General features: G+C 41.5%; 1 long non-coding RNA gene across 1 annotated transcript; it reads right to left on the bottom strand.

Moving 5' to 3' along the window:
* Positions 1-15,398: 15,398 nt before the first annotated feature.
* Positions 15,399-19,978, bottom strand: LOC122466422. Its single transcript, XR_006291882.1, has 3 exons — positions 19,853-19,978; positions 19,553-19,585; positions 15,399-19,225 (listed from the first exon to the last, which is right to left on the bottom strand). It is a non-coding gene; the product is annotated as an uncharacterized LOC122466422 (long non-coding RNA).
* Positions 19,979-27,758: the final 7,780 nt, after the last annotated feature.

Below are 27,758 nucleotides of genomic sequence, written 5' to 3'. Positions count from 1 at the left end.
GAGAGCACTTATTAACAGATCCATATTCTGAATAATTGAATAAATAACATTTAACATGATTCAACAGTCAATGTGGGATTTTGTAAGACGACTACTCTGTTTGCTTTCCACAAACTGATCTCATTGTTTACATTAAAGACTAAACCACTCTTTAAATCAGATGTAGACAACTAGGCATTTATAAATTGCAGCATAATAATTAGGATGCTCTAGTAAAGAAAAAAATAAACATATGATTTTAGTCTAAAATATTTTTATTTAGGTTAATGAAAGCACAGCAGAAAGAAAGAACAAATAGAAAGTTTCCATGAGAAAGCAGTGTGTCTGTCTTCTCTGATTTACATCTTGAGTAAAAAACACATATTGAAAACCAGCCTGCAGAGTTATTTGCCAAATAGCAGACAAGTTTAGGACTACATTTCAAAAGTATTGTTGTTTTGGTTGACCCAATTTTGGAAAGTCCAAATACTTGGAAATACTGTGCAATACTTCAAGGGGTCCGGTTTTTAGTAAGCACTAGGATTGTCACCTCTGAGATACAAAAACCAGGGGCATCCAGGATGATCTGCAGCCAATAAAACTGGACAGCTGGCAGCACCCTTACAGATTTCCCATGACAGCTACTACAACAATAACAACAAAAAGAGCAATCCTGGGAAGACCTGGACAGGTGGCAACCCTAGAAAGCACAGAGCATCTACCTGGGAAAATCAAGCCTTTTTCAAGTGTCTTTAGCTGAGCACCTGGAAAACTGAAGAACCCGGAACCATGCATCCCTTTTGAAAATTTAGACCGCATAATATAAAATATATATTTAATTTACGCAAGACGTGTGTTCTTTGAAGCACCTGTCTAGAGCAGCTTCTTCTTATTGCCTATACAGGTACCAGGGTGCCAAGCTGTCACTACAGTACATTAGTCTGAAAATAATGCAAGAGTCACAAAATTGGGAGAGTTCTTTTCATCTTGACAATTGGTGTCTAATTTGTTGGGTGACCTGTCTGTCAGACAGCTACCCAATAGCGAAGCGTGATGCAGCACAAAGGCAGTAGAAACAGTGACAATTTTTTTAAAAAAATGCCGCACTGCTCTATTTTAGTCACATTTTATAATCCTGTTTTTAGTGCAAGAATTTAATTATACATATTTTCATCATTTCTTATATTCTGACATATTAATTAAGGATGCTCTAATTCAATTCCTGTGGCACTATTGGCCTAGCCTGTAAAAACATTTTACTGTTTTTGTACAAATACAAAAATGAAGAGGTAGGTAAAGGCAGCACCTCAGGTTGCTGCCTACACGCTGCCGTTCCTTCTTGTCATTGAAATAGCAGGCTAATTATTTTATAAATAACGTGATAGATTCCCCCATCTGTACAGTGCATGGTGGCACTATTGCTTAATAAAATATACATGGGAGAACTGCATTCTCCAGGAGGTTCTTGGGCTGAAAAGATTGTCTGTCTCTGATGGTAGATGTAGGAGGACGGGAAAAGGCTAGTTTCTAGGACCTCTGAAGATAAAGAGACTGGTGTGATGCTTCTAAGTTTTTACTATTACTTTACATGAGCTTCACCTCCTCTCCCCCCTCCCCATCACCCATTTGCTACTCTTTGCAAATGTTTTTTGAAGCAGTGAACAGTAACCTACATATAGCTAGTTGCTAGAATTCTGCTGTAATTGCTGAGAGGCAGTATTGTCTAGTGTTTAGAGTAGGTGACTGGAAGTCCAGGCTCCTGTGCTAATCGCCTAGCTCTATTACTAACATCCTCTGATGGGGCCTATTCCCCAGACTGGCCCTGAGAGGGCAGAATTAGGCCAGGTGGGCCAATCAATAATTAAGCAGTGAGCTGGGGAGAGATTTCGGCTGTTAGGTGCCACTAATTGGAAGCAGGCTCAGCTGGACAGGAACAGGCGGGGCGTATATAAAACACAGGAGCTGGGAGCAGAAGGGGGCTGTCGGGAGCTAGGCTGCAATTGCTCTCTGGATGAAAGGAGATGTGTTGGGACCATAGAGAGTAATTGATAGTGTTCTCTGGGAGTTGGGAGGATTACAACCCAGGGGGGAGCCAGAAAAGTAGGAGAAGGCTTAGGGGAAAAGCAGCAAGGAATAGTACTGCAGACCTTGGCTGCTGCTTAGAGGGTCCCTGAGCTGAAGTCTGTTCCCCTACCACTGGAGGAGTGGCAAGGTCAGAGCATTGAAGTGAAGACTGCCATTTTGTATAGTAGGACTGTGATACCCCCCTGGAAGGGGGAACCATGTAGTGACCTGGTCGGAGGGCTGAGTCATGAAGAAGAGGCTGCGGTTCCCGGAGTGAGGTGGTCTGTAGGGCAAGAGGATGACAGGAAAGACACTGCCAGAGGAGGATGCAATTCCTGGCTGGAGCTAATTACCAGAGTGATCAAGAGGAAGCTCCATTAGCAGTAAGTGGATCCTGTGATACTACCCATAAGACATAAGGCAAGTCCCTTAATCTCAGCGCCTCTGTTTATTCAGCCTTTTGTGAAATGGTTTTAATAACGTAAGACTTAATTAATAGATTACAAAGTGCTCTGAGACCCTTGAACAAGAGTTACTATAGAAGTGCCCAATACTTTGATGGTCAGAATTTTGTCCTTGAGTTCCAATTCCAACTGTCAGTATTTCAGACCCCCAGATTCAAGCTCAAGGCTGAACTATTCTGTCTTATTGAACACTGTTATATAGACATGTTTGTCTAGATTTTCAGAAAGAGGCACATGCAGTTACATGTATGCAATTGTACAGTCCAATACAATACAACCAGAAATAGTCAACTGATATGTACAAACTGCAGATTTGAACATGAACATGTACTAATACTGTGTGGGTCTCTGCCCCCCTCTTGTGGCTGGACCATAAGAGGTTACAAGTCTGCTACTAGGCTAATGGATTTAGTCCTCATGCTTTTAGGTCAAAATGTTCTGGGTTCAATATCCATAGGTGAATGTTAGCAACTACTAATACGATAAGGTGACAGTATATGGTGCATGAACAGAAGAGAAAGCACCGTTTGGCTTTTGTGCTTGGACCTCTTGTCCTGGTTTGACAGTTGTGCAGTTTTTTTCTGTTCCTTTAAGCATGATGAGCAAAATGCATATGGTTACATGTCCAATAAAGCCAGTGAAGTTATACCAGGAACCAGGGGGATATCACCAATCAGTGGGGAGCTCAGAACTAGAGCTGGTCAGAAAATGTTCATCTCAGCAATTTTCAGTTGGAAAAATTCAGTTTTAATTGAATCATTTTTTATGAAATCATAGCAATTTTGATGAAATTTTCCATGATAGGGAAATCCTGAGTTTCAACCAGCTCTACAGAGGACAGTGTGGACATTAAAAATAAAAATACTCTGCCAAATGTTGAAAAAAAAAAGGAAGGGAAAGTGAACAAAGATTCTGTGAGATGTTCAGATGGGATTGTTCTGTACTGGCAGCTGATCCAACAGCTGTAGAAGTTACTCAAACTATTTTTTACACTAGCAATTCCATACACCTGATAAGTATGGCAATGGGGTCCCAAGGCTTCTGCTGCAATCCCGCCTTCTCCTTTTAATTCTGAGCAGAGTACTGTGCTTAAGAATGATACAAACAAGTAACAATCATTTAGCTGTTCCCATTGGAAAGTCATGTACTAGTTATGAATTATTCCCTCAAGAAATCGTAGTAATCTTGACTATTTTTGAATTTCTTAACATACTTTGATTTAAAGCCTAAATTAGGCTTAAGCCAGTGATAGTATGTCTTGAACCACTTTTGAAAATAAATGAGATGTGCTGATGCCGAAATGTTGGTGAAAGGGGATTAAGAAGACTAGGCTGCTTTCCACCCCAGTGGCTTTGTGTTACTATTAAGAGGGATGGATTAATATCAGATTTCTGGTATCTGGTTCCTCACTGATATTGCTTAATTATCCAGATAAGTGATCAGAGTCCAAGCATGAGTGACAACATAAATACAAAGAACATCTTATTTTTTTCTGGGGGGGGGAAGTGTTTATTCGTTTAAGCATCATAAAGATACAATTTTAAAGTGCTCATTAAAGTTTAAATGTAAAGTAGTTTTTAGCTGCTTGGTTTTGCTTAGCCACCCTCTGAAAAGAAAAGTAGTGGTTTATTTATTCATTAACAGGCACTGCAAGTGGCTTATACTCCACAGCTTCCAATGACACTGGACTGCATGTTCCAATTTTAAGTGATTTTCCCACCCAGTCCCCCTCTCCGTTATTCCATATTTCTCTTTTTCATTCTCAATACCCCCTGTCTCAGACCCTAAGCCTCAGCATAAGAGGGTGGGCCACTGAGATTCCCCTGGCTCACATCAGAGGCTGAAAACATCTGGCCTCCCAGCTCAAGCTGTGGAGAGGAGGACCATAAATTCCCAGATGGCGTTTGAGCCCAGATCTTCTGCATAGATGCTTTCCTTGCTTGCTGGTAATTTTATCCAGTGATACATCATGTGTGTGCACATGTGTTGTGTGAGTTTTAATAGCCTCTTGATTCTAAGCCTAGACCGGTGCTTGGGGATGATGGGAGCTCTGACTATGAGTCAGCGATTTGGTATCAAAAGCTGGTTCAAGTGGAGTCTTTTGGATTGTCCCACCATCCTTCCATCTTTGGCTGGTTTTATTCATTACTAAATCTCTGCCTCAAAGTCCCGCTAGTTGCCACCAAAACAAATCTAAACAGCCAATAGGGCTAGAAAATCCTTCCTACTGGAAACCCTGACTATTGCATTCTTGATCTTCCTAGCCTGCCATTGGATCAGGGGATTATGCCAGAGGGAGTAAACATATTGAGTTGTAAAATGGAGTATGGAACTTTTCTGTGTGGGTCAAGAGAGCAGAATTTGCTTTTTTCAGTTTCTTAAAAGGGTTGAAGAATGGAAGACTCCTGGGGCTGTCCCTCCACTGTATGAGGAGGGAAGAAGAGAGAACAATCTGCACCCAGCCACCAGGATAAAAAGAAATAGATGGGTAGGAGGAAGGAGAGAGAAGGACCGGCACATTTAATAGGTAGCCAAATCTGAATATAACCTGCAACATAGCAAGTCTCAGAACTGCTCTGCTCCCTGGCCTGCTCAAACTATATGTAAATCTGATCTAAATATCAGCGCCCATGCACATTCCTAGTGGGTATATGATTAAAAAGTTGTAGTTATTTGCTTTGCTTAGTTTAATACACCAGCCAGAGTGCAGCAAACATGCATAATATTGTTCAGTACAATCTGTGTTCTTTGTACACAGGGAAAGCATTCGTCTTTTGCAAGCTGTATATTTCCTTTTCCTGTGTTCTGAATTTCAGCTGATATGCCCATCCACTGCCATAGCTTGCTAGCCCTGCCTTACCAAATAAGCCATGCCAGTTCTAAACTAGCAGCCTAACTTTTAATTAGAGTAGTAAGACATAGCTGATACAGGGGAGGGGCGATGGACGTTGTGCAGGAAGAAGTAATAGCCCCTCCAGAAGAACAATATGGCCAAGATGACACCAGTTCCTTTCAGGTTCGGAGAGACTAACAACGCTCTCTCTCTCTTCTTTCTCCCCCTCCACTAAGCAAACTGCTGAAAGCCTGAGATCAGTTGTGAAGATAAACGAGAACTGAAAGATGTGCAGCAGGTCTTGTACTTGAAAGCATCATACATTATGATTCTACACATGCCTCCCTAGCTCTAACCAGAACAGTTTCTCACATATTTCTGTGGGAGGGGAGATTATCTGACAATGACTCAGAGTTGAGGAGGTGAGAGTCATAATCTTTGTTCAACCACTGAACCTGCCATGGGAGGAGGACTAGCGCCAGAGGTCTCCCACCTCTCTCAGTGCAACAGTGGGTGACTCCAACCCAGTAAACCAGTTATTTACTATTTTACACTAGCAGTCCTCATGCACAGTGCAATAATTATTGACAGCATGCATACAGACTAATGGCTAGGCAACAGGAAAAATCATCATACAGTGTTAGGTATAAACTTAAGTACATGTGTTATTGTTGAACTACTGTAACCCCGACTATACTAATTATTTTACTTAGGGTAGATTAGGCAGGGTGAATCCTTTATGCCCTTCTCTTTATCATATATTTCTTTCCTACAGTTGTACCACCCACAGCTGAGTTCTTGCCAGAAAAGCATGACCTATGTATGATCAACTTGATCGGTTCTTGGATAACAAACATACAATAGAAATTTTGCAGTTGCAGCTGTTGTTAATCAGTAGCATTCTATCCACTCAGTTAATATGGTTTTAGCATTGTGTTAGGGATTTTTTTTTTGTGGTGGGAGATGATGGAGGAGACATACAGTAAAACTGAGGTCCTTTGCCCACTTGTGGTCATTTAAAGATTTTCATATCACACTATTTTTACAAGAATAAGTGTGTTAGTCCTGGCTAAATTGCAATTTGGATAACTATCTTTTGCCTATCTCAATACCCATTTACAGGTTTAGTTTTGCATGGTATTCTTCACTTCCGATCATTAACTGTTGTGCAGTATATCAACCTACTATTATAGACCTACTGTGTTCCACCCAGGGGAGACTGCATTTCAGTGCTAACAAAGTATTTCCTGTGAAAAAGCCTATGAAGAGTTCAGTCCTACCCTTAACGTACTGAGTCATGCAAGGGCAAGAGTGAAAGAGTGCTGGCCACGTGGCTGAGCCATCTTGCTGGTGCAGGGGGTGGGACAGGTGTCCCATGCTGCTATGTGCTCTGCAATTCATCTTCCTAATTCTCTGCAAGAGAGCAGCATGTCTTCCCTTAAGTACCCTACTATCCATGTCTGCATAAACACAAAAGGTAATAATACAATTATGATGAATCATAGAATATCAAGGTTGGAAGGGACCTCAGGAGGTCATCTAGTCCAACCCCCTGCTCAAAGCAGGACCAATCCCCAACTAAATCATCCCAGCCAGGACTTTGTCAAGCCTGACCTTAAAAACTTCTAAGGAAGGAGATTCCACCACCTCCCTAGGTAATGCGTTCCAGTGCTTCACCACCCTCCTAGGGAAAAAGTTTTTCTTAATATCCAACCTAATCCTCCCCCACTGCAACTTGAGACCATTACTCCTCGTTCTGTCATCTGCTACCACTGAGAACAGCCTAGATCCATCCTCTTTGGAACCCCCTTTCAGGTAGTTGAAAGCAGCTATCAAATCCCCCCTCATTCTTCTCTTCCACAGACTAAACAATCCCAGTTCCCTCAGCCTCTCCTCATAAGTCATGTGTTCCAGTCCCCTAATCATTTTTGTTGCCCTCCGCTGGACTCTCTCCAATTTATCCACATCCTTCTTCTAGTATGGGGCCCAAAACTGGACACAGTACCCCAGATGAGGCCTCACCAATGTCGAATAGAGGGGAACAATCATGTTCCTCGATCTGCTGGCAGTGCCCCTATTTATACATCCCAAAATGCCATTGGCCTTCTTGGCAACAAGGGCACACTGTTGACTCATATCCAGCTTCTCGTCCACTGTAGCCCCTAGGTCCTTTTCTGCAGAACTGCTGCCTAGCCATTCGGTCCCTAGTCTGTAGCAGTGCATGGGATTCTTCCATCCTAAGTGCAGGACTCTGCACTTGTCCTTGTTGAACCTCATCAGATTTGTTTTGGCCCAATCCTCTAATTTGTCTAGAAGACGAAGCATTGCCTCCTGTAGGGATTCTTGTACCTTCCTATGAACTGGCTGGTGCTGGCCACTGTTAGAGATGGGCTAGAAGTCTTGATGAATCACTGGTCTACTTCAGTATTGCAATTCCCATGACTTTAATTGTAAATAGGGTCACAGGTGTTTCCTTGGGAGTCAGTCTAGTTCACCAGCTCCCCTATTTTGGTGCTTCAGGTAGAGGAAGGTTGGAATTATCCCCTTGTGGTATTGGGGTGTGCTGTGAGCAGGAGAAATAAGCTGTTTGCACTCACTTTCTCCTATTTCACTTGGGCTCTTCAGGTCAACATTTTTCTCATAGCTTATACAATTCTTTAGGTTCCTTTGGGATGAAAAGCACCACAGAAATATGAAAGATCAGAGTTTCTTTCCCTTGTACTGCTAGTTTTTCCTACCTGAATATCTCAGCTGTATTTAAGTTCTCTCTGGGGGCTTTGCAAGGTAAGGGACTTAAACAAAAAATCAGGTAAGATTTGTCAAGTTGTGAAAGTCATTGTACAGGGGATGCAGGCAAATGGGTATGACAGGGATCAGTATAAGTACTGCATGAAAGTGGAGGAACTGTGGCAGCCATACCAGAGGGCTGGGGAGGCAAAGAGTCAATCTGGTCCCAAGCCACAGAACTGCCGCTTTTACAACAAGCTGCTTACCTCACTGGGTGAACACTTCGTCAGCACCCCACAGACCGCTGTGGATACCTCCGAGGAGCCTGAGACGCAGACACCTGCCATGAATAGGGAGGAGGATGCGGGAGATATAACCGGGTGATGAGGGTTGGTCCAGCTGTGCCATGAGCCAAGAGCTGTTTCAGACTCTACGGCAATCTACTCTGTCCTGGCAGCCCAGCATGGGCAAGGCCAGTGGAGGGGAAGGAACCTCAGACAGGACTGCATTTTCTATTACAATGTTGAAACGTACAGCTGGCACCCATCCCTAGTGGAACAGGAAATGGGCACTGACTTTTCATTAATGTACTCATACTAGAAGAGATAGCAGTACAACAAAGAGAGCTGGAGTTAGCTGGAGGGAGAGGGGCATGCGAAGCAGTTAATGTAGAAAGAAATGGCCTTGAATCCTCCTGAGAGATCTCAAGGAAGCTTTCATGGAGGTGCTCTGCAACCCTCTCATGAAGATTTCTAGGGAAGACAGCCTTATTTTTTCCTCCATGGTAGGACACTCTCCCACACCAGTCCATGATGATTTTGGTAGGCATCATTGCAGTAAACAGGCTAACAGCATATGAGCCCAGGAAGCTTTAGGATGCCACTAGCAGCTGTGCTCTCTGTGCCTTTGTTACCCTCTGGAGCAAGATACCCATTAAAATCACCACCCCGTATAGAAAACAATGCCAGTGCTGAGTGCTATTGCCCTGCACTCATACCCATGGAAACGGGCTGAAATGTTGTTTCATGCAACTGAACAATTCCCTCCTCGTTTCTTCCCTCTACCCACCCCTGCTGGGTCATGCTCACCATGGTTGTGGCTGGAGAGCAGTGCTGTGCACAGGCACTCCAAGGCAGCATGGGAAGGGAGTTCTGAAACGTAACTTTTGCTTTCCATCATGACTATAAATACAATGACACCTCTGGTGTTTTATCTATAGCTGTTGCCTTTGCAGCCTTGAGGTGCCCTCTCTCCTGCAGAACGCCTGACTATAATAGGGAGGAGATGCTGCAAGCTAGTGCTGCATCAGATCACGAAGAGAGGGCCTGGAGAGTGAATATTGCAGTCAGTATGGAGAGGGAAAGATTAAAAAGGAAAGAGGCTGAGGACACAGAGAGGGCACTGGGACATAATGGGGCTTCTCTGGCAGCGAACACAGATGCTGCAAACTCTTATTGACCTACAGGTTCCATAATCATGAGCTTGTCTCCTTTTGCAATCAATGGAGACCTCCATTTCAGTGCCTCCCCATTCCCTCCCTCCCCCCACCCATCACTGCACTTGGCATCAGGGGTTGCAACCGTACGCATACCACTCTATACCAGGGAACAATAAGGACAACCATAGCTACACATACAACTTGTTTCTGCCCCACCATGCATTGACAACATTTCCCAAAAGACAGTGCGCTGGACAACATAACTTGTGTTGGCCAAAGTTTGTAGTGTAGACATGGCCTTAGAGCCAGTTTTGCATCTGCAAAATTGGCTAATAGTACTGCCCTATTTTGCGGGGTTGAGGACAAACATAAAGATGTGAGGCACTCAGATCATATGATAATGAGGCCATATAAGTATCTAGTATAGATGGAAAGTCAATGGGACTTGACTTAAATCCTACTTAAAACAAGTAAATATAAAAATAGTACATAGAAATTTAAACATTAGCCTTTTTAACCCTTTGGGAAGAGTAGATGCGTCCTGTGCATCATCTGACACATTGAGCAGCCTATCTGAAATATAAGTACCAAAAGGCTGACTGAGGAGCACGTTACATATTTGTGAAAGTTCTGGGCCTGATTTTGCTTTCACTTATACGGTGTAAATCAGAAGTAATTCCACGGAGGTCACTGGAATAAAACCAGTGCAAAACAATACAAGAAACATGCAAATACAACTATATTTGTAGTGTTTCAGGAAGAATCTTGTAATAAAAACTGCAAAAAAAATCTGAGTGTTTGTCATTGTGGAAGAAAAGATTAAATTCATTAGTTTCCCTTCTGAGCAACCTCAGATAAAAAAAGAGCACTTTCCCCACAGTTTATACAGTAATTTCCTTATTTGTTAATTTTCGCTGAGGCCAGGAATTACAGTGAAAGTTTGCAAGAAATGTCACATAAAGTTGTTTTCAGTTTGTCTTGGGCAATTTTCAAATAATCAGAATGTCACTTTTTGAAAACATTTGAGGGCCACAAAAGATTCAGAGCTCAGTTTGGAATGCTGGACCAGTAATGTTGATTTTCAGTAAGTCATGGAGCACTGGGGAAGTTCCAGAAGAAAGATAATATGCCTATAGTTAAAAAGGGTAAATGGCATGACCCAGGTAATTATAGGCTTGTCAGACTGATATTCATCCCAGGCAAGATAATGGAGCAGCTGTTACAGGACTCAATTAATAAAGAATAAAAGGAGGGAAATGTAATTAATGCAAATGAAGCCAGGTTTATGGAAAATAGATCCTGTCAAACTAGCTTGATATTTTTTATGAAATTACAAGTTTGGTTGATAAAGGTTTTAGTGTTGACATAATATTCCTAGACTTCTGTAAGGTGTTTGACTTGGTACCACATGGCATTTTGATTAAAAAAAAGTAGAGTGATATAAAATTAATATGGCACATATTAAATGGATTAAAAACTGGCTAACTGATAGGTCTCAAAATGTAATTGTATATGGGGAACCATCATCAAGCTGGTGTATTTCCAGTGGGGTCCCACAGGAATCAGTTCTTGTCCCTGTGCTATTTAATATTTGTATAGATGACCTGGAAGGAAACCTAAAATCATCACTGATCAAGTTTGCAGATGACACAACAATTGGGAGAGTAGCAAATAATAAAGAGCTCAAGTAACTGATTCAGAGTGATCTGGATCACTTGGTAAACTGGGTGCATCAAACAATATGCATTTTAATGTGGCTAAATGTAAATGTATATATCTAGGAACAAGGAACATATGGCATACTTACAGAATGGGGGACTCTATCCTGTGAAGCAGTGACTCTGTACAAAGATGTAGTGGTCATGTTGGGTAATGAATCAAACATGAGCTTCCAATGTGACGCTATAGCCAAAAGAGTTAATATGATGCTTGGATGTATACACAGGGGAAGCTCAAGTAGGAGTAGAGAGGTTATTTTACCTCTGTAGTTGGCACTGATGGAATATTGTGCCCAGCTCTGGTGCCCACAACTCAAGAAGCATTCTGGTAAATTGTAGAGAGCAGAGAAGAGCCGTGAGAATGATTAAAGGATTAGAAAACACACCTTATAGTGATAGACTCTAGGAGCTTGATCTATTGAGCTTAACAATGAGAAGGCTAAGGAGTGACTTGATTACAGTCTGTAAGTTCCTACATGGAGAACAAGTATGTAATAATGGGTTCTTTAATCTAATAGAGAAAGGTATAACATGATGCAGTAGCTGGAAGTTGAAGCTAGACAAATTCAGACTGGCAAATAAGGCATAAATTTTTAACACTGAGAGTAATTAATCATTGGAACAATTTACCAAAGGACATGGTGGATTCTCTGTCACTGACCATTTTTAAATCAAGACTGGAAGATTTTTCTAAAGGAGCTGCTCTAGGAATTATTTTGGGGAAATTCTATGTCCTGTGTTATACAGAAGATCAGAATCAACGGCCCCTTCTGGCCTTGGAATCTATGAATACACTTCTAACGTCAGAAGTCTGAGGCTTTTTTATATTTGACACTGAAGTACCATGGCAGCCATTTTAGGCAATTTTGATATGTGGAGAGAAGACAGGGTAGCATAGAATAACCCCTGGCCAGTCCCACGTTTACATTTATAAAATAGCGTATAGAGACATACCAAGTCAAGTGATTAAAAGAAATATAGAGCGAGACACTCAGCTAGCAAAATGGAGTTGTGCCAATTTAAACCAGCTAAAGATCTGGTTCATCCACTCTAGTTCCATTACTAGAAGTAGCATAGGAATCTGCACTGGGCCCGAAGCTAATGCGTTTGGTCAGGGCTGAAGGCCAGTCTGCAGCAAAGATCTCTGGCAGGCAAAAGTGAAGCATCAGGCTCTAGACATTCCCACTCCAGCAAGCTGCATTCCAGAAAGAGTGGTCTCCCATCACTTTGTGACTGTAGGCTTCAGGCACGGCATTGAGGGGACACAAGGAAGCTTGCACAGCTACTGCCCATGTATGTATTTTGTGGATAAACACGAGGCTCCAGGACTATTAGCAACTTTCACAAGCATTAAATTAACTGTAAAACAAACTAAAAACAGTGAGGAGGGGAAAAAAAAGCAGAAGTGTATTTCTGTCCCCCAGCCGAGTTCAGAAGCAACTCTCAACGTACCAGGAAAATTTCAGTAAAAGGCAAAGTTATTCCACAGAAAAGCAGTGAGACTTATGTAAAGCAGCAGTGAGAAATCTGGCAAATCTAATCTCTAAGTGTGTTTCCTCATCTTTTATTTCATTTCCACACACAGGGGCCAGATGCTTTATTGGTGTAAAATCAGTATAAAAATTGACCTATGATGATTTACTCCAGCTGAGGATCTGGCTTTGTGTGTGATTAGTTATGGTGTTTCTTTTTATTAGTACAGTATACCCATTGAGGTGGGGCTTTGTGGTGCTACAAGCTTTTTTAATCAATAAGGGTGGGGTTTGCATGGAATTACGCCCCCTGAATATGCTGAAGTCTACAAAAGGCTCTCCCCAAACCAGTTTTTCATGGAGATGGAGGGAAGGTTGTGCGGTGTAGAAAGCCGACACATTTTTCATTGAACCTGGTTCTAAATAAACAAATCACCACTTATTCTTCCTCCTGGAAAAACAGGAGAGAGTCTGCAAAATGAGTACATCTTTCACCCCTTCTTAAGGGCTTACTTGGGAGGGGGGAAATGTTGAGGGAAAAGAATAATATATCATGCAGACCATATTTTTTTTAAATAATTCCACTTTATAAATAAATGCAAAGCAGCAGAAGAAAAGCAGCATATTATGAATAGACACCCTTGAAAATAAATTTCAGAAGTCTCCAGAGAGCTTGAGAAAATAACTAGCATGCACTGCATTAAGTGGAAGGAGTTTCCCTAAGGGAATCAAAGGATCAGAGATATCCTGTCTTGGTTAGTCTTTGATAAGTTTGAATCTGTGTCTTTTTCACATTGCTGGTAATAAGTTGAGAGCTACACAGTTACGTTGGGTGAGGGGGAGGGATGGCAAAATTGTTTCTCGGGCTTTGAATGGCAAAAATGATTGATTGTATTGGGATTACATTAGCACAGTTTCACAGCTCCATTCGAGTTACATTGTGGGGAAATGGAACTGGGGGTTCTCTTTCTCCTCTTTTGTTTGACCTCATCATGTACACCCTGGTAGAAACTCTCAGAACTACTTCGTGGATAAAAGGAACCCATGCCGATGAAGCTAAATATAAAACATGCCTCTTTGCAGATGTCCTATTAATGTTTTTGACAGACCAGGAGACATCACCCAGTTTCTCAAATATATTAAAGACATCTGGAGATATGTCAGGTTATGTTCATAAATCAAAACAAATCAGAAGTCTTGGGAGTAGACAGGGGAAAGGCTGGAAATTAAAGAGTTCCTCTTTAAGGGGATTGCAAGTTCTATTAACTGGCTAGTTACAAAGGTATGGGCAAGTCTGCATTGTCATTTATAAAAATGTAATATGGAGCCACTTATTATTTATTTATTTATTATGCTATTATACAAATCTAGAACTATCTGGAAATATCAACTCTCTCTTTTAGAGTTAATTGAAATTATTAAAATGAACATGCTTCCTAAAAACATGTACCAAGTGCAGATATTTCTTCCATTTATTTTAATTTTAAGAAGGAGATTATAGCCACTGGGTTAATTCCCTTCTTTCCCCATTCCTCCCAGAAATTCATTCAGAAAAACAAAATTTCTTCTCTCAAAAATAAATATCTTTTAAAAGCAAACAAACAACAAGTCATGACTGGGTATAGAACCATGTCCAAAATAGAGATTGTAATTTAAAACCATTTAAATGTAAAACCTCCTGCAAACACTCATTGTAAAGAATAGGAGTCAGCGAAGAAGCGAAGGACCAAGACTACAGGGCCTAACTCCATAAATCTGTATGCAGATGAACACAGTGGAGTTACTCACCTGAGTACATTCGTACCCCCAGTTCTTCACTCTTAACTTAAGTGTATGGGCAGGGTCCAGGAAGAACTAGAACTCAGTGCCTAATCCTCCCCACATTGAAGTCTCTGTGTGTTTTGCCACTGACTTTGATGGGAGCAGGTGAGGCCTTTAACTGGAGAAACACAGAACATATGGCCAAAAAGTAAGGCTACCAATTAACCCTATACAAATCCAAAATGAGTCTAGTGACTTCTATGGATTTACACTAGTTTAAATTATAGCAGAATTTGAGCCTTCTTTTCTAGAGTAACTAATAAAATTCTAAAATAAAACAAAATCCTCTGGAGTTACATTGAAAACAGGGAAGGAGACAGAAATACGTGGTAATTCAATTGGGCCATCTTGCTTCTTACAACAATTCTTTCCAGCATTTCCATGTTTTTCCTCAAACCAGTTATTGTAGCTTGAATTTCCCCTCACTTACACTGAGGTAAAAGGCTCAGTTTGCAGGTTGAAACATTCTGTTTTGCCCTGTTTGGAATAGAACATTTCAATTTTTCATTTCAAAGTGATTTATTGCTTCAATTTTCACATTATATAATATGAAATAACAAAAGTCAAAATCAGAATGAAAAATTTCAATTCTATCAAACAAAAATGTGCACATTGACCACAAATAATCCTCCTGCCGCCCCCCCCCACCCCGATTTTCATTTCACAGGAAATTTCGATTTTTGTTTTGTTTTAGTGTTCATTCCATTTTGGAATGGAAAAAGATTCAAAATTCTGAAATTTTCTGTGTAATGAAAATTTTGGTTCCCGCAAAGCTCTATTCATATTATAAACCTAGTCTAAATAAGAGGTGAATCAGGATATATATCTCCTCAAATGAAATACTGAGAGAGCAAGGAAGCCATTTAAACTCAACCCTTAGAAGGCCCACTTATTTATATGAATCCAAAACCATACAAATAATTTTAATATGTTATAATTTACTTAGAAGCCTGAAGGTATATAAGTAGCAGAGACATGAAAAATGAAACCTATACAGAACTCTAAGCAGATTAATAACATACTCATATAATAACTGGAGACAGACACAATATGTCATTGTGTATGAATTATTTTTTTTCACCTTATATATAAAATACCACACACAAAAATATTCTCAAGTATTGAATATAGTAAATATGAGAAAGAATATATCATATGTTTCAGCTATGTCTTGCAAACACTTATTCACATTGAGCATCTTTATTCATGTAAGCAATCCTATTGAACTCAATGGGAGTAAACTGGAGAGGGAAAATTCTCACTTCCAGAAGGTCCTGTAACTAGCCCTGTACTATACAAACACATTTGAAGTGTTACCAGGCATACACTGATTCAAAAGCTACATGTATAACTCCCCTTTTCTTTGGTGTCCCTACTCTCAGGGTGAAATTCTAGCACTACTGAAGTCAATATGAAGTTTCGCCATTGACTTAACAGGGCCAAGATTTCATAGAATCATAGAGTAGAATCATAGAATATGAGGGTTGGAAGAGACCTTAGGAGGTCATCTAGTCAAATCCCCTGCTCAAAGCAGGACCAACCCCAACACCCTTGTGTATCTAAGAGACCCAAAACAAATACATAATAGTATACCAGAATATAATGCTATCATGGTCCACACCACCATATTTCAAATTTTCTAACATGCACCTTCATGCTTTCTCCCATGCCGCCTCTTGTGGAAGGAAGAAGCTCTTCAAAGGCACTCCATTGTCATCTTTTAGACCTTTCTTAAAATACACCTGTTTCACGATGCCTACAGAACACTTGACAATGGTTAGGCAACTGGTGTGCTATGACCACTGCTTATTACATGAATCATAACTATATCACTGCTCCCTTGTGCTCTGTTTGTTGTATCCACCTGTTGTTTCTTATCTTATACTTAATTTGTAGACTCTTAAGGACAAGGAAGGACATCTTTTAATTGCACACACTAGCACAATGTGGCCCTGACCCTGGCCTTGAGACGCTGCTGCAACCACAACAGTAACAATAACAATGACAATAATAATAGCAAGTGTCACTGGACCATTATCACAGAATATTGTCATATTTGTACAAGCTACCTAAGGGTGTAAATGGCTTGTAACAAGTGCTGTGTATATATATTCCTATGTGTAAATGTGATCAATAATAATAAAAAAGACAGTTATGTGGGAAAGCATCTCAGAAAGTTTTATCTCCTAGCCATTCTTATCAAACAAAAAGAGCTAAAATAACCTATTTACAAGAATCTTCTCCTTTCTGCATCATGACAACACTCATTCTCTACCTACAGGCTTTAAAGGAACCTGGATCCAGTATTTCATTCCCTGGGGGAAAATTATTAACACTAATCCTTGTCTTTGAACACAGCAACCTTTTGATTGGTGCAACTGAGCTCTGTTACCTCACTGCTTCACTTTTCTATGTCTATCACAGCATCCTATGGCAATGTAATGCATCAGAATTCATGAGGCTCATATAGCAAGGGTCAGAGTATTAATATGTTAGTAGTGTGCCAATTTGCCAGTTATGTTTTTATAGAGTCTCAATTAATTATGCTGGAATGTTTTTACGCCAGACTGGATATTATTATTGTATATCTGCAGTGCCAGATGTTCATAAGTAGACAAACATGACAGACTTCAGTGGTATTTTGGTTAAAATATTTGGGTTTGATTTTCACAAATGGCCTCTGGTTTCATAGACACCAAATTGCAAGTGCCAATATTAGCATTTACCTGATTGCATCTGTAAAATGAGTAGTCGGACTGCCAGGGCCAGATACTGTGCAGAGAGTGAGAACTAGAAGGTCAGGGTGCAAAGAGGGGCTTAAATTACTCTTTCGCTCTCCCAGTCCTAGGCCAGTCTGTGACAAGCCAGTCCACCTGATGCAATTTAGGGCAGCCTGAGGGATGACTATGGGCCATTTTGGAAGCCAGGGATCAATGGGGCGTCGGAACTATGGGTCTCTTCACTTGGCCATGTCACCTGCACGGATCAGAGGGATGGAGTGGTGTAGGAGTTGCTACAGCAATTCTACATCAATCTGAGGATCCCCTGAAGGAGGCTGGATCCTCCTGCAGCCAACTAACCATCTTTAGGGCAGCTTTACATCAGGAAAGTGGGAAGGAGAGGTTCTGAGACTGGGAGGCAGGGTGTGAAGAAAGCTCTGAATACCTTTGTACTGGAGGAAACACAGGTGGGGAGGAGTTTTGAGCTGAAAAGGTGATCTCTAGGGTTGGCAGCTTTGTGAAGGAAATGAGATAGGTAAGAGGAATGGAGCATAGGTGTGAGTGAATGATAATGGTGTGCAGGGAAGAAAGTACCAGGAGATACGAGGATAAAAGCTAGGGGTGAAGCTGGGATTAGGAGAAAACTGTGAAGGGATGACAGAAAAATAAATGTTTTCTCTCACTCTGTCCATTTACTGTAATGGGTCTCCATTTTTTGTTCTGAAACAGAGAGGTAGAAAGGAGAGGGAAGAGTCAGGCACCCTTTTCTTCCCTCTAGCCCTCCAGCCTCTGTCACCCCCATCTCCACAGCCAAAACCGCTTTAATCACACTCATACACCTCCCTTGAGGTCCCAATTTTTCACACAGCAGTCCAAGGTGTGATTACAGCACATGTAGATATACCCAAACTAGCTTTAATCTAGCTAGCGTGAGTACCAATAGTAGCAAAGCCGCGGAAGCAAAGGCTAGCTGCCTAAGTCCAAACCCTCTAGGAAGCCTGAGTACATACTCAATGGCTAGTCTATGCTACAGCCTGTGATTTACTACTATTGGTACCTAACATAACTGTATTAAAGCTAGCTCAGCAGTGTGTACATGTGCTGCAATTACAACTCCAATTATAGTGTCAGCATAGCCTTATAAAAACAGGGAAGATTTGAAGGCAAGGGAGCATGGGGCCCTGGTGCTTGTAGACCTCACCACTAGTTTTAGGTTGCCTGGTAAGGTTAGTGGAGAGTTAAGTGGAGGACTTTGAATGATAGGTTAATTACTCCATCTGCCTAGCGTAATTACATTAAAGCAGATTCCCTGAAGAGAGAAAGTAGGGAGGAAGAAAGATGGGAATGTTAATAATTAGTAACATGGCTGAGCAGGGTAGTCAGTAATAGGGGACCTAAACCAGAGCCCACTGAAGTCAATGGAAAGACTGCCATTGACTTCAACTGGCTTTGGATCAAGCCTATAATAGTAGGAACTGGATGAAGCAGAGGAAAGGCAGACACTAGAGCAGGGGAAGGGAGGTCTAAAAGAGGACGATTGGCTGTATGAACATGAGAGACACCTAGACACTGCAGCGAAGGGAGAAGGTTTGCAGAACAGAAAATGAAGGAGATAAGAACACTTGGAGGTAGGGTCTGAGAGCCTGGGCTATGGGGTGAAAATGGGTGGGCGAGTGGGGGTTTCCCACTAATCTAATCTGAAAGGACAAACTTTTTTAAAAAAAATAAAAGAAGAAGCCAAGACTCTGAGTCACACATTTAAGGAAAATGAAACCATCTATACATAGAATCTATCTCCTCACTCTTTGCAGAAGCAACCGTGGGACAGCCAGAAACTGAATGGGAGTCCAAGGAACTATTTTTATGTACTGTAGGGTGTTCCCCCCGCACACACATTCTATTGTTGTTGCTGTTTCAGTAAGCACCAGGAAAGGGGTAAGCTTGGACAATTTCCAGTCTGTGTCTGCTGTGGTTGGAACAGGGTGGAATCTACACAAATAGAGAAATGATAAATTAGGGCATGAAATTAATGTCTAGAAACCAAAACATCTGATTGTAGCTTTAGCCCTTTCTTTTAGAGTTACAGTGTACATAAAATTAACAGTCTGGAAAAACAGGATGGGTGGTCTTTTCATTAAGACGCTGGACTGAGCTTCGCAGATCTGGATTCAGTCGTCTGGTCTACAACAGACCATTTGTGTGACCATAGACATTTCATTTACTCTCTCTGGGCCTCCACTTCCCAACTATTAAAGGGGGATAATAACACCTATTTTCTCCCAGGTTAGTTTTTCATCCCAGTCAGATGCATCTTACCTGTTTAAAGTCATTAGCTGGCTGTGTTTTAGCCTGGGGAAGAAGTCAAATGTGTTAGCTGCCTCTTAATAATGCTTTTCAACCATTAAAATCTTGATTGAGGTAAAAATATTTGAAAGCATATCTTTTTTCCCCATTGAGGCAGGGTCCAAGGACTGTCTCTCAAAATGTTTACCCACAACACCTAGCACAAAAAACACCCGATCTTGGTTGGAGCCTCTAGGTCCTTAATTAATTATTATTAATATTATTAATATGGGATTACATGATAGGGGATCTGAAATATTAAATAAATCTCACCATGCTGTCTTTAAAGGAATAGAGGCGTCACTGGCATCATTTTAGAAACCACGCATACTTTGGTTCTGATGTGCTTCCATTACAATGGTTCCATTACAATGCTTCCAATGTGCTTCCATTACAGTGCTTCCATTACAATGGTGTTCTGGAGAAAGAAGAAAAAGTCCTTGAGGTGTAGTTTTGATATGTAGTATAGGATTGTCCACTGGGATGTGACATGATGGGACCAAACATACAGGTGTACTTAGTAAAGCTAGAGTAAACTGAATCTTGAGAGGTGACATAGTACAGTAGATAGGCTGCTGCTCTGGGACTCAGAAGACCTGAATTCTATTCCTAGCTCTGCCCGTGGCCTAAACCCTTAAACCTCTCTTTGTTTCTGTTTCCTCTCCCACTCTTTGTCTGTTCTGTAAGCACTTCAGGGCAGGGATTGTCACTTCCTTGGTGTTTGTACAGTGTCAAGCACAATGGGGGCTCAGCCTCATTTGGAATCTCTGTGAACAACTGTCATAATGAATAATAATTAGGGTCACAAATTCTGGTTGGACAAATTCCTGACATCCATTTCATCACATGACATAATCTTTAATTCCTGGAGACTCCAGGATAATCCTGGAGGGTTGGTAACTGTAGTAATAATAAATCATTCAATCAATTTATCAAAGTAACTCCAATTTACACTTTTGGTGTAATACCAACACATATCAAACAACAAGTTACTGTGCATCTTGTGCATATTAATAAAAGGATTGTAAACAATTAGGCCAGAATTGTTGGGGTATAAAATGCAGTGTTACCAAGCAGTAAACATTAATGACTCATTTACTGTGACAACAAAAGAAGTTCATTTACATGTAATACCATTATAACAGAGAAAAGCTATGCTATGCTTAACATTAAAAAAAAATACATCCAGACCAATAGCCAATAACTTTTTATCAGGTCTTCATCTAAGTTGGTGGTTTTAGTGGTCTTAGAGTTTTGCAGTGTCAGACAACTGATAAACAGAAGGTATACCTGATAAGTTTACCTTATATACACCCGTATTAAACTGCTGGAGAAGACACTAAATCTTTGTTAAGGGACAATATACTGAGGCATGTTTGGATACTACATGACTCCAACCTGAGCATACTAGTAAAAGGTTTAAGTCCTAGTAAGATGATGTGTGCCTGCGCGCGCACACAGATGGATGAAATGGGCCCAACTTGCAAAATTCAGATCTGGATCTAGTTCTAAATTTTCTCAACATTTGCAGGGTGTTCAGATATGGGATTTTTGGTCAGGCCCATCTTTAGTATATAAGCAAATGCTGCTGCTGCTTCTATTTTCATGTGGCGTTCTGGCAGAAATGCCTGATGAGGCAAAGAGATGCAGTCATGAAGCCTTGTGTGTTGCTTGAGTCCAAGGAAATGATATAATCTTAAATGGACCAGTAGTTTCTGAATTGGGTGTTTAGGCTGAAAACAAATATGGGTCCAGTTCTGCAAATCCTTGTTCAGGTGAGTAGTTATTCCGTACCTGAGTAGTCACACTGCTTACAGTAGGACTACTTGTGTTACATGAGTAAAGTTTACAGAATTCATTTAGTTGCCTAGGTGATTTTAATGTTGTCCATCACTGTGGTATCAGTACCTTCAATGTATCATATGCCAGAATTTCTGACTAATTATTTAAGCACAACATTCCAAACCACATTAGTATTTTACTGTATCATTTTTACGCAGTTATCTACTCTGCTAATTCCACTTTGGATGGTTCTCAGATTGGTACTCTGAGGTATGTCCAACAGTTACGATAGCTCTTGTGTGAGTAGGTGCAGAGCAAAACTGTGGGGAATCTAAAATGATGAACTTTGCATAATCCTGGTGCATGCTACACCTAGGTCCTGATCCTTCAATCCTGCCTAACACTAGACCTCTTCTTATGAACTCAGTGTGAGTTTTTGCTGGATCTAAAACACTACAGGATCAGTCCCTTAATGAATACTTGAATGTAGGTGCAGATTTACTGAACTAGCTTGGCACTTAGGGATTTCCTGCTAGCACCAATATGACTTATACATAATTCTATGAAAAGCCAGGGCTTTGTTTAGGAACAGAACTTCTTCAATTTTGTAGTCAATGGTGGATTTTTATAGATTCTTAGAAAACAGGGCTGAAATAGTTTCCTGTGCCATCTACTCCATCCCCTTAAAAAAGTACTGATGCTTCCCCCTCTATACTAGCAAGTGTAGAATTATAGGTAGATAGAGGTCAGTCCTAAGATTTAAGTTTCCACAGGACTCTGTTATCCTTCTTTCAGAAATTGGCTATGAAGTGCCACAGAAACACAGGGGTCTTTGTCCTTTCCACTGTTCAACGGGCTCCAAGGAGAGAACACCACATCCTCTTAACTCAAGATCTCTGGCCCATCTGAACTGCAGTTGCTGATGTGAAAGGGCTTGATAAAGGGCTTGGCTGCCTTTCCCCAAACAGCTGGAGTAACATGGAAATCGTTTATTCTGTGCAGCTCTGCCACACTTTATTCTGGAGGGGAAAAAAAGTGTTGTCTAGTGAGCTGCATTTTTTTTAAGATAATAGCAAACTCTCTCTAATTCAAACCAACTGAACTAATTGGACAAAAAAGGATGTTAACAGCCCAGCCTACCAGACTGTATTTAAAACAATTGTTAGCAATCAATAAATGCTGCTGGATTGTTTGATTTCATTAAAGATGTATTTGTAACTAAGCAGCTGGCACCCAAACAGCTGCTTTAAATAGAGAGAGATTTTTCTTACTCTGTTTTATCATGTTCTTGGTTATTTTATGTGCACATTTTCAGCAACGACGACTGAATAGCACTGAAATGCAGATAAGCCCATCACGCTTCTCCAGCATGTGAGTTCGAGCCATATGCTGGGTCAGTGAAAGGGATGACAGAGATGACAGCCTGCTTTTCTCCCCCTCTCCTCCCCCGACCCCACCATCTCCTCCTGGGGTGGCCATATGGGGCCAAATGCATCCCTGATGTCAATCCATTAAAGTCAATGGAGTGAAACCAAGGAGGAGTTTGGTCCATTGATTAAAAATGAAAACAGTCGCTCCCTCCCCGGCTCTACATTCTGGAGCTACTGACCATGACTTCAACCTTTCATGTTCATCAAATAGAATGATTACCTGGACGCTGCACATAAAACAAGGAAATATAGTAAACATCATTCTTATGCAAGTGCAAAATGACAGAGTTAGTTTCATTAAACTACAGCGTTAGTGTCCTTAGATTGCACTCCATCCAGACGATGCCTCTGGCCCAGGAAATATTAGAAAAATGAAATAATCCTTTACAAAATGCATTTTCCATGGTTAGGTTTGGTTTTATTTGACAATAGGAAGTTCTTGGGAGTGGCTGGGCTTTCACTGAGCAAAGCTTCTATGAGCTAGAGTTGCATGCAGCATTTAGAACAAAATGCAAAACCAGGTGAAAAAAACAGCTGCAAACCTGAAGCTCATCCCAGGTTCACCCAGGTTTGTGAAGCTGGGCCATGTTTCCAGGGAGCAATGGCTGATGAAGCATGAGACACTTGGTGGTTCAGCTTGGTTTCCACACAAAACCTGACCAAACTGTTCTGGAGTGGCATTACGATGCTCCAATGGCAGGAGAGCTGACAGCAGGAAGCAGGAGTGAGGATCCTGCCAGCTCTCGAGCCAGCCAGCCCTGGGGGGTTGGGGTGGGGGGAAAGAAGGTAAAGAGGTGAATTGCTCATCTCTTCCTACCCCCAAACACACCAGGGCTGTGGTGCTGCAGGATATGGCTACACATCTGAACTTCACAGCAGTGCTGCTGACATGTGAAGTTAGGTGGAGGTACCCATTATTATTAGCGGTAATATTAAGTGTGCACAGCTCTATTCCAGGTCTGAAGATTGATATCCACAAGGCTCCTGCTCTTTCTCAGACTCTCATTGGCATTGTTTTTACCCCAGCTTTCCCCTTATCCACATGTGGCTGCCACATGTGACTGTCATTTTCAAATGAGAGTCTCAGGGTTTAGGTTCCACCTCTTCTGCAGCTGGCTAACAAAAAGTGGCATTTAGGCTTCTTCCTTTGGAGCCCAAATAGATCTCTTACCTAGCATCCCCATACGCCACTAGCCTGATGGACAAGTAGGAGCTTCAAAGTCACACCAAAACCATAAAAATCAGCTTTCAAGCGACAGCACATAAAGTTGTTTGTTTTGTTTTTAAATAAACCATTTTGCGCACATCAAGCACTATATGTAAGGAGAGACAAATTGTTTTGGATAAAAGTAGCAACTGACTAAACATAGGACAAAATGTCAGAATTTACTCCTGTCTTCAAACTTTCCCAGAGTCTGGGTGTTCAGATGGAGGGGTTTGCTTCAGTCCATGGTACATACACAGTCCAGTTACCAAGTACTGATCTAGATATGAACTTTCCCAAAGTTCTTGGGTACATGGATCCAGTGTTTTGTTTCAGGCTTATTTCTATTACTGGCCAAATCTCAAATGGAACCCAAATTAAGCCTTCCTTGAAGTTTAAAACAAAAGTTTGAGTCATATTGTTGTTGATTTAATTTTGCTTACCTCTGAATGTTATGGGTCAGATCCTTGGATGACTTCAGTAGATCTATGCCAACATGCACAAACTAAATCCAAATAAAACCAGAAGCTTAATTATGGAAATATCACACAAAGCGGTTATTCTCCCAGCATTTCAAGCCACTTGGCAAACAGGAAGCATCAGAAATGTTAAAACAAAGCCTGTCTGTCAGCCCCATTTTTGCCCAAAGAAGTTAGGATAAGCATGCAAACTTGGACACATACCTCAGCTCAACCTCCAAATGTTTTAAAGTTTGCCCATCACTAATTATCTGTACATCTGAACCCATGGCCATTGCCAGTTCTTTGCAGCTAGCCACAAGAAAAGGGAAAGCAGTAGGTACTTTTTAATATCCATCTATCCCTCTGTAGTTTAAAAAAAAATCCTATGTTAGGCAGGCAGAATGTTTCAGTGGAACTTTAGATTCATCTTAACATCACAGATCCCGCTGTGTTGACCCCTCCCCTCTCCCTGTGCACTCTTCAGAATTTGTGTGTGATGCCCACAAAAAAGATTTTGGTGCAGACCATCCAGGCTAAATCTTTTGACAAGGAACAGGGACTACTGAAAAGAAAAGGTCTTCTGAAGCTGCTTTTTGCTGAATTCATGTACTTCTGAATGACGTCATTAGTACTTTAGCTTGTGTGGGCTTTCAGCCAGCACAATAAAGGAAATATGTGACTCCTCTGTGTTTAACATGCTGCTAGAAGGCAGTGTCTATGTGTGCCAAAAAAGAACCTGGCTGGCCTAGGAGGAATGTGCTGAATATGTGCAGTGGTAATCAGTTCCCACTTCAATGGGTGGGTATAAAGGACAATATAAATTAATAGTAATACCTACCCCCTATATAGTGCTTTTTATCCATAGAGCTCCCAGCAGGGAAGTTAAGAGTTTGCCTGAATGAGGTTTCTGGAAAAACTGAGCAAGGACATCAGGATTGGGGCCAATCTCTCTTCTAATGTGTAAGTAGCTTAGCACACAATACCAAGAAAAAAGATGGGCAACTACAAATATGAATTTGAAACAATCATGCTGCATGATACTCTTACAGTCTGATCCGTCAGTCCCCTATGAGTTATAAATAGTCTCCCATCCATCTTAAACAATAGGGACTAGGTCATAGGGGTTGGTGAGGCCAGTATGCACTACATCACTAGCAGATTCTGCCCAGGAAGCCAGCTCAGTAAGCCAGTGGAGATTTCCCCTGTTTAGGAGGATTCTACAGTGGCACAGAACAAGTGTACTGAGTCCTTTGCCACCTACCCCTCCTTGCTGTTGGCTTAGGGGGTGTGCAGGAACTTCCCTACACCCTACCAACACCCTTGAGACCACTGGTAGTTCGTGTAAGTTAGAGCTACTTTCACACAAATCTAACTTCCACCAAGGGACTGGCCATGCACAGAGCTGCCCCAGTGTTAGGGAAACACAAAAGTGAGTTTTAAGCCACTTTCATGCACACACCTGATACCAAGTTTCACTCGAGGCAGTTTGGCTGGAGCCCAGGATCAGTCCCAACCTTTGTAGTATTGTCTGCTAAACTGCCTATCAGAGGTATCTGTTATTGTCCCTAACGTGTTCATCATAGAATCAGAGAATATCAGGGTTGGAAGGGACCTCAGGAGGTCATCTAGTCCAACGCCCTGCTCAAAGCAAGACCAATCCCCAACTAAATCATCCCAGCCAGGGCTTTGTCAAGCCTGACATTAAAAACCTCTAAGGAAGGATATTCCACCACCTTCCTAGGTAACCCATTCCAGTGCTTCACCACCCTCCTAGGGAAAAAGTTTTTCCTAATATCCAACCTAAACCTCCCCCACTGCAACTTGAGACCATTACTCCTTGTTCTGTCATCTGCTACCACTGAGAACAGCCTAGATCCATCCTCTTTGGAACCCCCTTTCAGGTAGTTGAAAGCAGTTATCAAATCCCTCCTCATTCTTCTCTTCTGCAGACTAAACAATCCCAGTTCCCTCAGCCTTTCCTCATAAGTCATGTGCTCCAGCCCAAAACTGGACACAGTACTCCAGATGAGGCCTCGCCAATGTCGAATAGAGGGCAATGATTATGTCCCTCAATCTGCTGGCAATGCCCCTACTTATACAGCCCAAAATGCCGTTAGCCTTCTTGGCAACAAGGGCACACTGTTGACTCATATCTAGCTTCTCGTCCACTGTAACCCCTAGGTCCTTTTCTGCTGCCTAGCCATTTGGTCCTTAGTCTGTAGCAGTGCATGGGATTCTTCCATCCTAAGTGCAGGACTCTGCACTTGTCCTTGTTGAACCTCATCAGATTTCTTTTGGCCCAATCCTCTAATTTGTCTAGGTCCCTCTGTATCTTGTCCCTACCCTCCAGCGTATTTACCGCTTCTCCCAGTTTAGTGTCATCTGCAAACTTGCTGAGCGTGCAGTCCACGCCATCCTCCAGATCATTAATGAAGATATTGAACAAAATTGGCCCCAGGACCGACCCTTGGGGCACTTCGCTTGATACCAGCTGCCAACTAGACATGGAGCCATTGATCAGTACCCATTGAGCCTGATGATCTAGCCAGCTTTCTATCCACCTTATAGTCCATTCATCCAGCCCGTACATTAGTGGTACTCAGTGGGTTGGAAGTAGTTAACGCTTTTGAACAGAAAATTTCTGCCCTTCCTCAGATGTCACATGGGCCTTGTCTACACACAAAAATTTAACTTAATGCATGGGTTTAATTTAAATTGTTTTTTAAATCTAATGAGTTAAACTGGTGCAAAGCCCTGAGTATGGACTCTTAGTTCAGTTTAACTTAAACCAGTTTTTAATTGGCTTAAGCTAAATCAGCACAGGTCAGGTTTATATCAGTTTAAGAGTGTCCACGTAACTTTTTGCATCATTTAACTAAATCAGTTTTAAATCAAACAGACATAACTTTCGCATGTATAGACCAGCCCATAGTAATACCTCTGTGGGATTCCTTCCTTTGTCACTTTTGCTACAAGAGCAGCCTTACACAGGTCAGGGATGCAGGTTCTGAGGGCAGAGCAGAACCAGGATTAATATGTGCACTTGCCAACAGGCAACCTCCAAACATCTATTATCTGGCAACGGCTGTGTCTTATCGACTCCTAGACTTTAAGACCAGAAGGGACCATCGTGATGATCTAGTCTGATAACTGCTGCACATTGCAGGCCACAGAACTTCACCCATCCACTCCTGTAAGAGATCCATAATCTCTGGCTGAGTTACTGAAGTCCTCAAATCATTATTTAAAGATATCAAGTTACAGAGAATCCACCATTTATTCCACATGGCCCACTCTATGCA

Source organism: Chelonia mydas, chromosome 6 (assembly GCF_015237465.2).
Source record: "Chelonia mydas isolate rCheMyd1 chromosome 6, rCheMyd1.pri.v2, whole genome shotgun sequence".
Lineage (NCBI taxonomy): Eukaryota > Metazoa > Chordata > Testudines > Cheloniidae > Chelonia > Chelonia mydas.
Note: the sequence above shows the minus strand (reverse complement) of the source record. Positions and strands in the feature narration are given on the sequence as shown.